The following is a 17984-nucleotide window of genomic DNA, read 5'->3' as shown; positions in this document are numbered from 1 at the left end:
GTGCAGGACAAGGGTCACCAACCCTGTTCCTGGAGAGCTACAGTACTTTCCTGCAGAATTCATCTCCAATTATGATCAAACACACCTAATCCAATTAATTAGGGCTTGAAGCAGCACTTAATAATTACAGACAGGTGTGTTTGGTTAGGGTTGCAGCTGAAATCTGCAGGAAGGTAGATCTCCAGGAACAGGGTTGGTGACCACTGGTGTAGGGTTTCTTGCATTTACTACGTTAGCAGTATGCTAAGCTAATATGCTGTGCGGTTAGCTGTGAAAACACAAAGAATGAAAAATGTGTTGTAATAAAAAGGCTGATTGAAGTTGGTTTGACAACCAACATAACTCTGAAAATGTAACCCATCGTGAGTTTTAAGTAGTTGCGGTGCTTTGAATTACAATAAAAGCAGAATACAAAATACATGTAAACTACACATTGCTGCTATATTTATATGTGAGTAATTTAACTTATATGTGTTCCTCAAAACTTCATGATTTGGGGGCAAACGAGTTTCTAAATATGTCACTCTGTTAAGTGAACAACACTTGATTTTCAACAATTGGGAAAACTTCTAGCAAACTTACTTTCTGTTGGATGCACACACTCTCAAATAGCCAAGATCACAAGTACAGTTGAAGTCAAAATTATTAGCCCCCTGAATTTTTTTTCTTTTTAAAAATATTTCCCAATTGTTGTTTACCAGAGCAAGGAAATGTTTGATAATACATTTTTTTTTCTGGAGAAAGTCTTATTTGCTTATTTCCGCTAGAATAAAAGCAGTTTTTACATTTTAAAAACTTTTTTAAGGTCAAAATTATTAGCGCCTTTAGGCTATTCTTTTCTTTGATAGTCTACAGAACCAACTATCGTTATACAATAACTAGTCTAATTACCATATTCTACCTATAATTAACCTAGCTAAGCCTTTAAATGTCACTTTAAGCTGTATAGAAGTGTCTTGAAAAATATCTAGTCAAATATTATGTGCTGTCCTCATGGCAAAGATAAAAGAAATCAGTTATTAGAAATGAGTTATTAAAACTATTATGTTTAGAAATGTGTTCAAAACATCTCTCCGTTAAACAGAAATTGCGAGGAAAAATAAATGTGGCTAATAATTCAGGGGGGCTAATAATTCTGACTTCAACTGTATGTATTTTTAGTTACTTGGTTAGAGTAGCTATGGTAATGCTAATATGCTTGGTTATGCCAGTTAGCAGGTAAAACAATAGATAGCTAAACACACAGTCTAAATAATGAAGGGTTGTTGTAAACCCAACATAAAAATAACCAAATCCAACTGCTGGGTTAAAAGTGTCACTTACATTTAGCTGAAAAAAAAAAAAAAAACAACAACAAAAAAACAAATCTTGGGTTTGTCCATATTTCACTCAACATTTGGTGTCAAGTCAGCATTTTTTCAGTGCATGAAAGATGAATAAATGTGTTTCACAAATTATAGCTTTGTTTACAGTCTAAAAATATTGGGTTGTTTTAACCATAGGCTGTAAAAGATATAGACGTAGTATCAGTGATGTCACCCATAGGTTTCTGATAAGCACAAATTAAGCTATAGGCGTGACCAACTGTTGCTGTTTTGTTTGCATGTCATCAAATCGACGGGGTGACCAAACAAGGGAAAAGAGGCAGAGTGTCAGGGAAGATGCAGATGTCTGCTAGCATTTTGTTTAGACAGGCTTTTCTTTGGGAGAAACACTTTATTATAATAAATACTTTATTACCTTCAACTTGTTTGTTTTCTGACCACATGTGCTTGGTTGTATACTATATCAATGAAGTGTTTAGACTTTTAAAACCACTGTTATAATACATTGAGCCACTAAACACTGTTCTTATGATGGTTTTCAACAGGAGAAAAACGTGAATTACTTCCAAATACTTCAAATATAGTCTGTGTTAGTTAATGTAAGGCTATTGGATTGAAATCCAGGCATAAAACTGTATGACAACACTTTAGATGACTGTTCTAGAGCCCACAGCTAATCAATCTGTCAGATTCTGTATGCATTCAAGTTTCTGAGAAAATAATAAATGATAAATGATCTAAAAATAAAACAAATACATTTATGGTATATAAGCATTTAATTTCCCTCACCTGGGAAATGTAGGCCACTTGAATAGTTTACGAGCACAATTAAGTGCACATAGCATGCCAGATCATCTGTAACTTGCAAGATATAATTCCAAAAGGCAATGGATTGTGTAAAGCCACATAAAACAAAACTAAAATATGAGATATATGCTGAGTTCAGCGGCTAATCAGCCGGAATCAGCTAAGGTGACTTGACAGCAAGCAGCGGGACCTAGCTATCATTTAAGTGGCCAGGCCCTTAATTATGCAGACTTAATAAAGTTTAATATAAACAAAATGCGGGCAACACAGTGGCGCAGTAGGTAGCGCTGTCGCCTCAGCAAGAAGGTCGCTAGGTCGCTGGTTCAAACCTCGGCTCAGTTGGCGTTTCTGTGTGGAGTTTGCATGTTCTCCCTGCGTTCGCGTGGGTTTCCTCCGGTTTCCCCCACAGTCCAAAGACATGCGGTATAGGTGAATTGGGTAGGCTAAATTGTCCGTAGTGTATTAGTGTGTGTGTGTGTGTGTGTGTGTGTGTGTGTGTGTGTTTCCCAAGGATGGGTTGTGGCTGGAAGGGCATCCGCTGCGTAAAAAACCTGCTGGATAAGTTGCAGTTCATTCCGCTGTGGCGACCCCGGATTAATAAAGGGACTAAGCCGACAAGAAAATGAATGAATGAACGAAACGCATTAGTTACAAAAAAAAAAAATCAACCCCCCTCACAATTGTCATGAAGGGTAATATTAGCTATATACACCAATACCATCTTTTGTACTAAGCTGTGAATATGTTTTTTTTTGCAGTCAGTGAACATCTAGAGGTTATGGAGCCAGCCCCCAAAGACAAGTCGCTTGGTTTAAACACAGACTTTGGGTGAAGTCTAGACCAAATCAATAGTTGGATTAAAAATGTAACCTAACTTGATTTTGTCCATATTTCACTTTGAAAAATGCTGGGATGTCACAACCCCTAAGAAAGCTATCAAACCCCTAAGAGAGCTTGGACCTCCTATTCTTGAAGGAGGCTTGAGGCTTGACTTGAGCTCCAAGTATGAGTGACTGACTGTCAATATAATTGACTGACCCACCTGACTGATCAGGCACCTCTCGAAGTGAAGATTTTAAACTAATTTCGAGAGGAGCACGTGATATAATTGACAGCAGCTGGCCACCTATCTACACTCATTAGTTAGCCAATCAGATCTATCCTAACCCACTATAAGTAGCCTAGCTAGATATTACTCCCTTATCTTCGTTTTCCGAAGAAACAAAGGACAGGTCCGCTCTAGCTCCTCCAAAGTTACTCACGGACAAAACGGATCCTCCACATCTCCTACTATCCTTCAACTACAATTCCACACCACCTTTATTACCATCGTCAGCAACTACAAAAAAATGACAAAAACAACAACAACAACAGCGACGGCGGCGGAGATCACAACAGCATCAGCGCAGCTACATACAAGAAAGAAAGCTCCGCGCTCCATGAAACACCAGCCCCGTCTTAACAACAACCAGCCCAGCATGAAAGTCAGCTCGAGACTGAGGCTCCAACAAGAGGCCGTAGGCCTATCCACTCCAGCCAGATCACAATGCAATCCCCAGTTCCGCTACGTACCTTCTCCAGCATCATCATGCGTCTCTCATATCCAACAACGACTGTCACTGAACTCCTCCAAACTCCTAGACGCCGGGACCACAATTCAAAGCCGCTGCATTAAACCCAAAAAACTTGCGAATCCACGTCTTCACCGCCACCCCCAGGACATAACACGCTCCTGCCACACCCCCTATCCTAAACAGACATTAAACCCGCAATCTCTCCGCCTCCCCGGAGAATCAAGGAAAGGATTAAAAAGCAATATTGGATTTGGACATATGGCAGCAATCATAATTCTAAACACGGATAAAACCAATCTCCCGGACAATAAAGCAACTCTTGGGAATCCCACCTCACCTCTTCCAGCCTGCAGCTCCCGAATCCAGTACACACTCCAGTCCTCCTCTTTCAGCGATCCTTACCACCTACGGACTACGCACCCCGCCCCTCTACCTTGCGTATCATTGCTTTTTCCCCTCTAATTTATACAAGCTCGCAGCTACTGCGGCGGTGCATACGCAGTCAGCCAAGTGCTAAGCCTAGTGAAAACAGAAATTGCTTGTCGACTTTTGTCAACATGTTATGCTTTTACTGAATTACGTTTGTAACTGACCTAATTTTCTGAATTTCTCATTCCAGGTTTCGTCTACTGAAGCACAGCCGATCTCGGCGCTCCCTTCCCACAACCTCACTAGCCGTCCACCAACACTACACCAGAAATCACAGAGCAATTCCCTGTTAAGCACATCCATACCAGCCCTACTGAAATGGGCATTAGAACGTTTCCAAAAACGTCTAATAACGGCTCTTTCATCTCCTCATAATTCTGCCTTTTTCAGCTTTAACAGCATGATTCTGCCTGATGAATATGCTTAAATTATCACGTTATAAACCAAGCAATCTCTCTAATCTAGACGGCTGCAGCGCTCGGTTGCAATCAACATTACACCTGCCACCCGATTTCTGGCAATCGGAGGTCACAATTATATTTCGCAGTCCGTTTAACATTCGGATGCAGAAGTAGCCCACACATTTATGCTTAAAAACGATCCGCTGGATTTCGTCAATAACTACGGCGTTTGCACGTAATTCACCTACAAGTTCCCCGTTTCTCTCTCTCTAATATCCCCCAGCTAAACTAGTGACCGGTTTTCTAATATTTGCGTTCTCATTGCGGAAGAACCTCCGGCTTAAGCACTTCTATAGAATCCTTAAGCATCAATTTGGAGTGATGGAATTTCAAGCATTAATAAGCTACTCAAATAAATCGACAAATCAGTCCCCTTTTATATTCTGGAAGAAATATCACGCTAAGCATAAACTGCTCTCCATCTTAGAACATCAAACATACATGCGCATTATCCCGCAGGGATGCCTTTTCGTCACTCACCAACTTCATCTCGCAGCAGCAATCTCCGGAATAGAAGAGAAATGATCTAAATCCGATCTTGGCCGTAACAAACTCTGCCTAAAGAGCGTCGCGCACCAGAGGCGCCGACGGCGCGGTGACGCGGTGCGCTGACGACAGAGAATAGTAGATTAATGCACACCAGACTCACGCATTCACACTTTATCAGATAAACTAATCAATTATACAAATAGCGCTCCGCGGCGCGGCAGAATACGAAGTGTCATGAATTGTGGCTGCCGGACAGCCGCATTGACTTCCGTAGTATTTATTTCCTTCCTGTGAAAGTCAATGGTTACAGGTTTTCAGCTTTCTTCAAAATGTTGTCTTTAGCGTTTAACACGGGAGTCACCAACCTCTGAAACTAAGAGCTACTTTCAGGCACCGATTAACGTGGAGGGCTACCAGTTTGATAAACCCTTCTCAAATAACAAATTGCTCAATTTACTTATAATTATAATTTAAGTTTTGGTAATAATTAATAATATTCATCCAGGTGTAGTCACTGATCATGTTATGATTCTCTTAAAGTTACCAACAACGATTTAACAGGGTAGGAAATACCCTGTAATTAATATATCAATGTGCAACACTATTTTAATTATCTTTGCAAATATTTACATTTTTAAATGATTACTTCTATATTAGAGAAAGCTTACTTGTAAGTGGCGTTATGGTGAGCTATTTTAGAACAGGCCTGTGAGCAACACACGAGAGCCTCGTGGGCTACCTGGTGCCCACCGGTACCATGTTTGGTGACTCCTGGTTTAACAGAAAAGAATTCATAAAGGTTTGTAACCATCAGGTGGCGCTTAAAGCATGCGACCTGCTTATGCTTCCTTCCTTAAGCGCTGGAATAGAAGCCATTCATTTATTAGCTATTCAATTTCATCCTCAGTATATCCTTTTTACACAGATACTGCCCCCTTCGTGGGGTATATTATCGGGGCCGCCAATGCGCTTCTAACGGGCAATATAGTCAATACATTCTGGGGAAGAAAAAAAAAAAAAAAATTACAGTTGTACATGTTCCTAGTTGCATAGGGAATCGCTGACTCTCTTTTTGCTTTATTTTCAGAAACTGGTATCAGAAGCAGAGCCGCAGCTGACTCCATCTCTCCTTTTAAGATGATAATCCCATAACCACAGCATACACCATTTGCGTCAGCATTCATTTATACATTTTAAGTTACCCCAGAACACTTCATCAGTTTCACAGCTCAACACATCCACACATTCCGTTCAATACCATTTTTGGTTTCAAAACACCTTAAAGTCATAGGACTATTCAGGCTTCCCACCAGATTCATAATCCAGTCACTCATTCAGAATTGAAGCCACCACCACAGCAGCACACAAGGGCTATCGTAACAACACATACAAACACTAGGAAGGTGGTCTCCCGACGCCTTCAAATCTTATATCTGACTCAGCCACAGCCATCTCAGGGAAGCTCAGAGGACCCTCACCAGCAGACACAGTAATCCCAGCGGCCAAGGATATGGGCCTAGTCCAGGGAGAGAATACGACCCAACCATACCAGCTTCCCGAGGGCAGAGGAACTACCCAGTCTCCCAAGGGCGCGGGCATGACCCAGCCATCTAACTTCCTTTCTTCCAGCTGATTTGCACTCAGCCTTCTCCCCCTTTTCACTCACCTAACTCCAGTAGGAGTTTTCTCCCTGCCCAGGCCCCCTTGTCAACCCTGCCCCCCCCCCCCCCGGCCGCTGCCACAGAAGTTTTCACTGCCCCCCAACTTTTCTAACTTCTGTAGGACCCCGCCCCCCGCCCCCCCCCATGGCTCTGGCCCCCGCAGGGGCGTTACCCCGAGCTTCGATTCCTGCAGGAATCATCTCACTGCCCTGGCCTTAGCTTTTTATATTATATGTCATTCCATAATGACATATAGTATAGCACCATTTATTTTTCTCTCTGTTTGATTTTATTTATATAAATTTATATCTATATGCACCCACGCATATAAATATGAATTTATATATAGTGCTGTCACCCTCACGCTCTGTTCCCGCAGGAACACCCCCAGAGCACCTATACCGCCCGTCACCCTCCAGTAAGAGTCTTCACCTCCCCCTCATCTTTCCCGACTCCTACTGGAGCCAGCTAAATAGCTCACCCAACCCCGAGCTGTGACACGAGTCGTGTCACCGACCCTCCCCGGCCCTAGCTTTTATTTATGTTTATTTTTGTTTATTTCTCACACTTATCTTTTATTTTTTTAATTTATTTATATATATGTATATATATATGCACCCACGCATATAAATATATATTTATATATAGTGCTGTCACCCTCAAGCTCTAACTCCTGCGGAGTTAATCCCGAGCAACGGACCCCCGCAGGGGTCATCGCCCAACTGCCATTTCACCCTCCAGCTGGGGCTTCACCGACCATTCCTTTTCCCGACTCCAGCTGGAGATGGCACATACAGCTCTCTCTCCCGCAGGAGAGCCAAGAGCTTCGACTCTCGCAAGAGTCAGTAAAAACGCCCCCCCAAGGCCCTAGATTACCCCATTATATATTTATATATCTATATGTTTCATATAAATATATAATTATATATAGTGCTGCCACCTCCCAGCTCTATCTCCGCAAGGAGTGTTCCTCGAGCAAATTACTCCTTCGGAGTCCCTGCCCCCCCTGCCCCCCTTCACCCCCCTCTCCAGCCGGAGTCCTTCCTTCCCCTTCCCTTATATGACTCCAGCAGGATTCCCGCCCACCCCATGGCTCTGACCCCCGCAGGGGTCTCCCCGAGTCTCTACTCAAGCAGGAGTATTCACAGCCCAAGCCAACTCTGCTCGGGTTCCCGCAGGAACCTGTTTCACCCTTTGCTCCAAAGGAGCCCTCTTTACCTTTTCTTTTTCAAATAACTATATCCAGCAGCCGGATATAGCATTTCAAGCCTTTTGGGGAGTTTCTTCGAATACACGGCTGCTGTCCCGAGCTTCATGCATTTGGGGAGCTCTCGAGAACCACCTGATCTCGTACTCCCCTCACATGCTCTATGGACCTGGCGGGAGCCCTGGGCTCAACTATCTCCGAGCTCAGGGTTCTCTCCCGGGACAGCATGCCAAACCTGCTTACAGCTGTCAAGCAATATCTAAGTGTGAACTCTTGAAGTGAAGTTTTTAAACTAATTTCGAGAGGAGCACGTGATATAATTGACAGCAGCTGGCCACCTATCTACACTCATTAGTTAGCCAATCAGATCTATCCTAACCCACTATAAGTAGCCTAGCTAGATATTACTCCCTTATCTTCGTTTTCCGAAGAAACCCCCCATCCACCCCTTTCTCCTCCTTTTCTCCTTTACAAAAGGGGAGCTCTCGAGAACCACCTGATCTCGTACTCCCCTCACATGCTCTATGGACCTGGCGGGAGCCCTGGGCTCAACTATCTCCGAGCTCAGGGTTCTCTCCCGGGACAGCATGCCAAACCTGCTTACAGCTGTCAAGCAATATCTAAGTGTGAACTCTTGAACTTATGTTAGAAACTTCGTATAATGAGATGAATCAACACAACTCTTGAGATTTATTTTGGTATAACTTAATTGTTTTATGTTTAATCAACTTACTATGGTAAAAAACAATTAAGTTAACAATTAATGTATGTTGGGACAACATGAAGAAATTGTGTGGAACCCTGCATTTTTTACAGTGACTGTTAGGGTACAACAACACAGCATTTATTTATAGTGTTGACTTTGAACAACACAACATTTTTAGTGTGTACTTATTTTTATTTGCAATCATTTAAAGACAAATAATAGTCACAGTTCAGGTGACACAACAAAGCTATTTTGTGATTTCTTATCAGACACTAAATACAGTACCCATATTCAGTCAGCCAAAGTAATTATTATTTTCATTTTTATTTGACTTAAATGCTTGAAATGCAAAACAAGAGGTTGCTACTTTATTCCACGACAGAAAGAGAGAGAGAAGGATCTGAAAAGAGATTTTGTACCTCATTTTGTGCTCATTCGCTGACCTGCAGAAGCCCATTGTAGTCTGCTGAGGTAGAAAGCTGCTTTTTCAGGTTTAGTTCTTAGTACAGAAACACAATGCTTTGCTTACAGCCTCAAATCAATAGAGCAGAAGAAAAAGCGGGAGGTAAACGGGGCTAGAAGCACTTCCCTCCGAGGATTCATGTCATTTCCATAAAAATGAGACGATTAGGAAGTGGTGAAAAAACAAGGAGTGAGGGTTGTGGAAAAGAAGACATAAATCCGTTGCCAGAAACACACATCTCCACAAACCTTGCTACATAAATCTTGTTGCTATCATGTAAACCATGCATGAAGCTGCCATGTGTCCATTTTTCTTATCTTTTTAATTAACCATTTCATAGAAAAGCATGAATAATTTGCTGACAAATCAAATCATTGAGTCAATATGTTTGTCACTCAAAGCATCCTAATTATATATTGTCAATAGCATGCAAAGTCTTTATGGGGAAAATACTGCATCACACAATATTATTAGGGACCGAGCACCGAAACGGTGCGTAGGCCCTATTGGAATTGCTCCGTTTATTCTTCTTCTTCTTCTTCTTCTTCTTCTTCTTCTTCTTCTTCCGCGGAATGAATCGCGGTTTTGAGGGGCTAAACATGCCTGAAAACTCACGAAACTTTGCACACGCCTCAGAAGTGGCGAAAATTTACGTTTGTTATGGGCTTCGGAAGTGGGCGTGGCAAAATGACTCAACAGCGCCACCTAGAAAAATTAAACGGACGAGCCCCCGATCCACGAATCACGCACATGCACGAAAATTAGCACACACCTCAAACATGCCAAAACATACGAAAAAGTCTCTTGAAGCCATATCTTTATATTATATTATTCATTCATTCATTTTCTCATCGGCTTAGTCCCTTTATTAATTCAGGGTCGCCACAGCGGAATGAATTGCCAACTTATTCAGCACATTTTTACACAGCGGATGCCCTTCCAGCCGCAACACATCTCTGGGAAACATCCACACACACTCATTCACACAAACACACATACACTACGGACAATTTAGCTTACCCAATTCACCTGTACCGCATGTCTTTGGACTGTGGGGGAAAACGGAGCACCCGGAGGAAACCCACACAAACGCAGAGAGAACATGCAAACTCCACACAGAAGAGCCAACTGAGCCGAGGCTTGAACCTTCTTGCTGTGAGGCGACAGCATTACCTACTGCGTCACCCTATATTATATTATATTATATTATATTATATTATATTATATTATATTATATTATATTATATTATTACACAAATCCCTATTGCATTATATGATAATTAAGGGAGCATACTGTCCAGACCACAATGCTAAAATAGATTAATACTTCCAATAAATACATTTCATTTTCTGTAAGAAATAGTGGTGTAAAATCCCCGAAATGGTCAATTTTTAACAAGATTTGGAAACCATTCATACTGTAATTTAAGATAGACTGACATCTTAAGAGATTTTCACAAGATTATTTGCAGTATGTCTTTTATTTAATTAAGTTATTTATTTTCTAATGACTGTTTCCTTTGGTTTTATTGTCTGATTATACCTTACTTATACCCAGAGTTGGGTGTAATGCATTCATCAGTAACGCGTTACTGTATTCTAATTACTTTTTGGTGGAAAGCAGTATTGTAATGAATTACATTTTCAATTTGTGTAATTTAGGCAACACAGCGGCACAGTAGGTAGTCCTCCGTGTGCTACAGTTTCCCCCACAGTCCAAAGACATGCGGTACAGGTAAATTGGGAAGGCAAAATTTTCCCTAGTGTATGAATGTGTGTGGATGTTTTCCAGAGATGGGTTGCAGTTGGAAGGGCATCCACTGTTTAAAACATATGCTGTATAAGTTGGCGGTTGATTCCGCTGTGGTGACCCCAGATTAATAAAGGGGCTAAGCCGAAAAGAAAACGGATGAATGAATGAATGAATTTGTGTAATTTGATTACAGTTACTAAAGTCAGTGTAATAGCCTTACATTACAAATTTAGCTTTAGAAAACAATATTTGGTTTTTAAAATCATGATTTGCCAGAGAACGCAAGCTGAAATAGCTGCTGACGAGAGTGGCTGCTTCTTCAAGTGTAAATACAGACATTACTTTGATTTTATTGAGCCTAAAAGCTAAAATATCGCTGTGAAATTCGGTTTGTCCACTCTCTAAAGAACATTTCACTGCTTTTAACTTGACCAGCAACTTGTTCAAGCACTTAAACAGAAAGCATTCTAAGACCAGGGTTCATTCACATTTTTACTACTAAAATTCCAAGACCTTTCCAGAACTTTTAAGCACATTTTCATAACATAATGTTTCATGTAATGTCTACATATACATGGTAAATAATAAGAAAAACAATGACGTTCAAATTTATTACAGCATATCATAGAACACACAACAATCTATTTTGTTTTTATATTGATTTTTTATAATGCTTACACAGCACTAACAATGTGAGAGCAAGTTTTTGGCCAAGAACAGAAAAAAAATTAAATAAAGACAACTAACCTATATTCAAGTTAGGGCTGCACAATATATAATTTCAGCATCGATATTGCAATGTGTGCATCTGCAATAGTCACATCGCAGGATATGCAATGTTGAGATAGAGTAAATGTTTATCATCCGCATGCATTTTTAAAGAGATCCCACAAAAATGACCATTTTCATTACCCATTTCACTTGTTTCAAACATTTATAAGTTTTCCTTTTAATTTCTTTAAAGGGCCATGAAACCCCCTCGTTTTATGTATTAATGCAACACACTGTAAGACGTAATAAGACACACTCTGGCACAGACGTCCAGTCTACACGCTGGAATACACGCTATTATGTCATGGCCGTGACACAGCTTCAAAAATTTGTTTCAAACCGGAAGTACGAAGCCTGTGACTGTGTAAACATTTCAATATTTCAAATTTTAAAACAGCCAGCCACAAGCAATTTTTTTGTAACTTAAACAAAGATTAAATAATATACAATGAAGACAATGCAGTGTTGATATCTGTACTCAATATCTGTACCTGAATAGTGAATACCTGACAACTATAATTCACTTTTATCTTTACTATATTTTATTTATCTATGCTTTTAATTTATTTGTTATACATTGTTCAAGATTCACTCTTCAACAAAATCCCCCAATCAATCCAAATAAACCTGTTAAATCATCTGGTGAAATTGTATTCACATCGCAATATAGATCACAGAAATATGAAATAAGGTAATGTCAAATGTTTACAATATCGCACAGCCCTAATTCAAGTATACAGATATTTGTTCAACTAATTCCCATAACTTTTTAAAACTTTGTGTGTTTTTTCCAAAACTTTTCCAGACCTGGAAAATGCCATTTCAAAATTCCAGGACTTTTCCAGATTTTCCATGAGCGTATGAAACATGTAAGACAATACGTGTCACCAAGTACACCTAAACAGGCTAAATTGGATTTGTGTTCAGGATCGGGAGTGAAAGTAACTTAAGCGCAGCTGCTTATGAAACTGTTCACGTTGCGTCTTTTGTGCGTACAAGTTCACTATTTCCAATGGAGGCACGGGGCTTGTTTGCGCATATTGTGAGCACCATGCACGTGGCAGAACGCACTTGCGCATTCCTGATTTCAAGTACACTTGTAAAATATTTAATCTTAAATTTATAGTAAATTAATGGCTAATAATTACATTACTTTCACAGTAAGGTACTGTATGTAAATTCACTGTAAATTACTGTGAGGTTCTTCATAACAACAATTACCTGTACTCGCATTAAATTTTGAATGTATTAATTTCTATGTTGAATGAAGAATTAATAGTGTTTGAATTCCTATAACTAATTTGCAAAAGATATCGCCATTTTTACAGTAGTTTGCTGTAATCATGATGCCAGCATTAATTTCACAATAAAATTCAGGATACATAAAATTTAACAGTTCAATCCTGTAAAGTGACACTAATGTAATTTACTGTGAAAAATTACAGTAACATGTTGTAAAATTCTGGGAATTTATTACAGTGTTGGTTTGAAACAAGCGATCTCTTTTAATGTTTTGAATTAGTCAAGCTGCTGTGTTAAACCATTAAAATGTTTTTAAGTGAATATTACTGAAAGAGCTGCAGCATATTTTTATATGTTATAAAAGAAACTTCTATAAAGGTTATTAGTAATCTGATAACTTTTTACATAAAGTAATTATTAAAAATTACAATTTTCAGTAGTAATCAGTCATTTGTAATCTATTACTATAAGTAACTTACCCAACACTGCTTTTACCTTAGTTATTGCCTACTATGTAGTACAATCCAAAGTAACAACTCAGTGTTATTCGTCCATTATGTGTTTTATGTGTTTTGAACCTTCAAGAAACAATATATTCTGTGTTAGATGGGTGGGATGTAAGGCATTAAGTTAGTTTTGGTAAAAATTATTTATTTTCCAAATACTTCCCAAATGATGTTTAACAGAGCAAGGAATTTTTCACAGTATTTCCTGTAATATTTTTCTTCTGTTTTATTTCAGCTAGAATAAAAGTAGTTTTAATAAAAAAAAAAAAAAGAAAACATTTTAAGGTCAATATTATTAGTCCTTTTAAGCGATATTTTTTTCGATTGTCTACAGAACCATTGTTATACAATGACTTGCCTAATTAACCTAGTTAAGCCTTTAAATGGCACTTTAAACTGATTATTAGTATCTTGAATAATATGTAGTAAAATATTATTTTCTGTCATCATAGCAAAGATAAAAGAAATCAGCTTTTAGAAATTATTTAAAACTATTATGTTTTTAAAAAAAAAAACCTTTCCTTTAAACAGAAAAAAAAAATATATATATATATATATATATATTAAGAACTAAATATTCTGACTTTAACTATCTGTTCTTCAGTGAAAATGATAAAAAAGGGACTGGATTTTGATGACAAAGATTTGTAGAAAAATAGTAAATGTGTTTGCGCTTTTAAAGCTGATCTAGTCGGAGTTTAAAACTTCATTATGAACCACTTTTATGTTGATTTCGTGCAATTTTGAAGTCGAAAGCTTCGGCCCCCATAAAGCAAACAAATTATCCCTTTTACGGAAGGAAATGAACTAAACTGCAGCTGACTGTATGAACCGTGGGTGATAATGGAGTGCATGAGGAGGCTTCAGATCTCATTTAAACAGCGGCTGTGTGGTTTGATGAGGGAATGAGCATGCAGAACAGCAGATCTGACTCCTACACAGACAGCGGCAGGAGAATCTGCCATCTCTCTCTGCTCCGCTGCCAGTCAGAGGTTGTTCGCTCACACGCCGACTGCTCTATGGGTCAGGGACATTATAACATGACATTCTAGGTTTGTACACTGGCAATATTCCTGACAAAAATGGCAAACAATTAGGAGTCAACCTATTATATCGGCGCCGATGTAAAGCACTTTTATGATTAGCAGTAGGCCCAGATTTTTTTTTTTTTATTTCAGTGCAGAATGATTTTGAGAGTAACTAAAAACTTAACATGTGAAATCAAAAATAATAACTTTTTATTTAGAGAATCCAATTAGAACCACTTGTTTTGGATATCTCTCATATATCTACTAAAACACATAAAATATTACTTTATAAACTGAATTGTACATAAATCAAAAAGGCATTTGCATATTATTCAATAATATTACTGAAATTGCCATAAAAAGCGGATTAAATATCTTTACACACATTTACATAATTAAATAAACTCAATGATGAGCTCAATATCTGCAGATTAAATGTGGGCCTATTATCGGTATTGGTCATTATCAGCATAATTTGTCAACATAATGATTTTATTTTGAAAGCTACTACTTGGCAGGGATGAGAAGTTTGTGATACATATTTAAAATATGTATTTTAAATACAAAATAGTATTTTGTCATTTATATTTGATAGGGTTTATGAAAATGGCTTAATATTTTGTATCAAAATACTTCAGTGTCTTGTAATTTAGCATTTTTTAAATACTGTAAAATACTTTGTGAGAAGTCTACATGATGATATCATAAAAATGGGCCTTCATATTGATGCTTTCTCAGTTATTTGCCTAATCTCTCAGAAATAAAGGTACCTTTTCAAAAGGTACAACATATGTAGTTATTGGTACCTCAAAAGTATATATAATACCTAAAACACTTTTTAGGTACTAACATGTACTCTTGAGGTATTATTATGGACCTTTTAGGTACAAATTTGTACATTTTGAAAAGGTACCATGTCAGTGACAGCTCGTGTGCCTTTATGTCTGAGAGTGTAGGCTTTAGATCAGAACAGAAAACTGATTAGGATGGTGGTCAATGTTTGGAGTATGGATTGGAAGTATACGACACATAAAGGAAATAACTGACAAATGGCATAGGTAGATTCGGGAGCAAGTCCACAATCACTGAAAATAGTATACTGCACAATGCTATGTCATATGTAGTTGCAGTTTAGTGTACAATTTGGCATTAGCATCTTTGCTTAAGAAATGAGATGGAATAAAATATCAGTCCTTAAGAACAGGATGTGGAGCCTTCACAAATAATCATTCTCAGTCTCAGTGCTGCAGGTGGAAATGCAGAGGAACTTTAGAAATATAAAACACCTAAAGACTGTGTACTAGTGTTCGCTAAGAGGGTAAACAGACTCTTCCAGTTAAAGAAAAAGTTAAATCATCTTGGAATAATGAGTAAACTGCATAAATAATAGTAGATTTGGTTGCATTGCTGATGTTAATGACAAGAAAATAAGACAAACAATGAAGAAATGAGGAGATGTCAAAATGGCACAATACAGTATGGGACACAAATATTTAATACTACTTCAATCTATGCGGCAGCAGCAGGGTGTATATGAAGATTTTGTTTGCAAAAAGAGATAACATGATTTATGGAAATGACTGAAACTGGAGATTTGAGTAGTTTTCAGACATCATGTTTTTACATGAAGTATCGAAGATTTAAAAAAAAAAATTATTGAACAAAAAAAAATAACCTCTTTATACTGTATATCTCTTAAGACTGTTAAGAGATGGTTGCACAATGAGGATGGTTACACAATAAAAAGATATAGCACTTTATTCCAACTCATTATCAGCATTAGATGTTTTTTTTACAGCGATTAAAGAGATCATGTTCAAGACAGGACTTTCTGTGTAAAGTTTGTACACAATTTATGATAAAATAAAAGAGTCAGTCAGATTAATGGTGAAGGGATTGATCAAATAGGCCTATTGATGGAAGGTTTGCGAAGAAATGTCATGCTCCTTTCTAAAAGTATTTTGTAGTATTTTCAAAATACAAAATACAGTATTTTATTTTGATAGATTTGTGGCTGCTGTATTTTGTTGTTTATTTTGATCCACATAAAATTGAGATATCTGGTATTTTATTTGAGAATACATTTCAATGTGTTTTTGCCCATCCCTGCTACTTGGCATCATTAATAAAAATACAATAAAAGATTATCCACTACACGGAAGTTGCAAACACCTCAATATAATCTATTTTTGTCGACAAGAACCCCCTGTTGGTACTGGAAATTTCTGGTTTACTATAGTGGAGATACCTAGGCTTTAAGGGAATTTACTTGGTTTGCAATACATGAGTGTATTTTATATTTCAACATGTTGTGTACAGTATAAACATTTAAGTGGAAATAGATAGTAAAGCGTCGGTTATTTGGGATAGTTGAAGTCAGAACTATTAGCCCCCCCTTTGAATTTTATTCTCTTTTTTTTATATTTCCCAAATTATATATAACAGAGCAAAGAAATTTTCACAGTATTTTTGATAATATTATTTCCTCTGAAGAAAGTCTTATTTGTTTTATTTTGACTAGAATAAAAGCAGTTTTTAATTATTTAAACACCATATTAAGGACAAAAATATTAGCCCCTTTAGGCTATTTTTTTCTTTGATAGTCAACAGAACCAACCATTGTTGTACAATAACTTGCCTAATTACCCTAACCGGCCTAGTTTACTTTATAAACCTAGTAAGGGTCTCCAACAACAGTCTAATATTCATGCAAGGTCAAAAAACACTTTCATGGTCTTATAATCTGCATTTATTTTTACCTAATTATTCCAGCGACTCCCGTATGAATCGTCCAGTGATTCATTTGTTCCCAAACCCCTCCTTAGCGCGAAGCTAATCAGCGCTGATTGGACCAATGAAAGTCTGTTGCGATTGGTCGACTGCCTTCAGTCAGAGTGAAATGCCCAACAGCTAATCAGCAATATAAAAGTAATCACAGTTCATTCACGCTCGATAGTGTAGGCGTGGATTTTAGCTGCCAGTGGGTCAATGTAAATACAGTCGATGGACTTCAAGATACAGACGACTAACTATTTTATTGATCAAAAACTCCAAAAACTGTCGAGGAGATCTCCTAGCTTGTCTTACTCTGATCTTTTCACAGACACACACACAAACACACATATTGCCCTCGTCCTTGCACGCGCGCACACACACACAAAAACACACACACACACACACACACACACCTCCGGACGACAACGCTCGCGCACACACACACACACACAAACACACACAAACACACACACACATACCTCCAGATGACAGCGCGCGCACACGCACACACTACCCTCATCCACGGAGCTCCGTAAACAAAGCAGCACGCGTCATGTTTTTATGTGAACTTTGCACGCAATAAAAGAATATAGCAAGTTAACCAGATACAGTACACGCGGTTACAAGTAACAAATCCCAACTAAATACATTTGCAAGCTAGAGTAAACGAGGCAACAACTTTAATCCCACGTACTTACACTTGAGAAATGGAGGAAGCAACCCATCCTGACGTCCATCAGTAAGTTACTCTTTACTGATCCTTCCTTTAACAAACACCGATGAAGTA

The 17984-nt window shown here is 38.3% G+C and overlaps 1 protein-coding gene and 1 long non-coding RNA gene across 2 annotated transcripts in view; both read right to left on the bottom strand.

Moving 5' to 3' along the window:
• dusp14 (dual specificity phosphatase 14) overlaps positions 1-9199 on the bottom strand; it is a 52861-nt gene extending 43662 nt beyond the window's left edge. Inside the window, exon 1 of the mRNA XM_087282813.1 lies at positions 9079-9199. The gene's annotated coding sequence lies outside the window, so the exon portion shown is untranslated. The remainder of the gene's footprint in view (positions 1-9078) is intronic.
• LOC137487733 (uncharacterized) overlaps positions 1-17984 on the bottom strand; it is a 753637-nt gene that overhangs the window by 218637 nt on the left and 517016 nt on the right. The gene's annotated exons all lie outside the window — the stretch shown is intronic.

The sequence above is a fragment of the Danio rerio genome, chromosome 15, assembly GCF_052040795.2.
Source record: "Danio rerio strain M-AB ecotype USA chromosome 15, GRCz13ab, whole genome shotgun sequence".
NCBI classification, from domain to species: Eukaryota; Metazoa; Chordata; class Actinopteri; order Cypriniformes; family Danionidae; genus Danio; species Danio rerio.
This window is presented reverse-complemented; position numbering and strand designations above follow the sequence as displayed.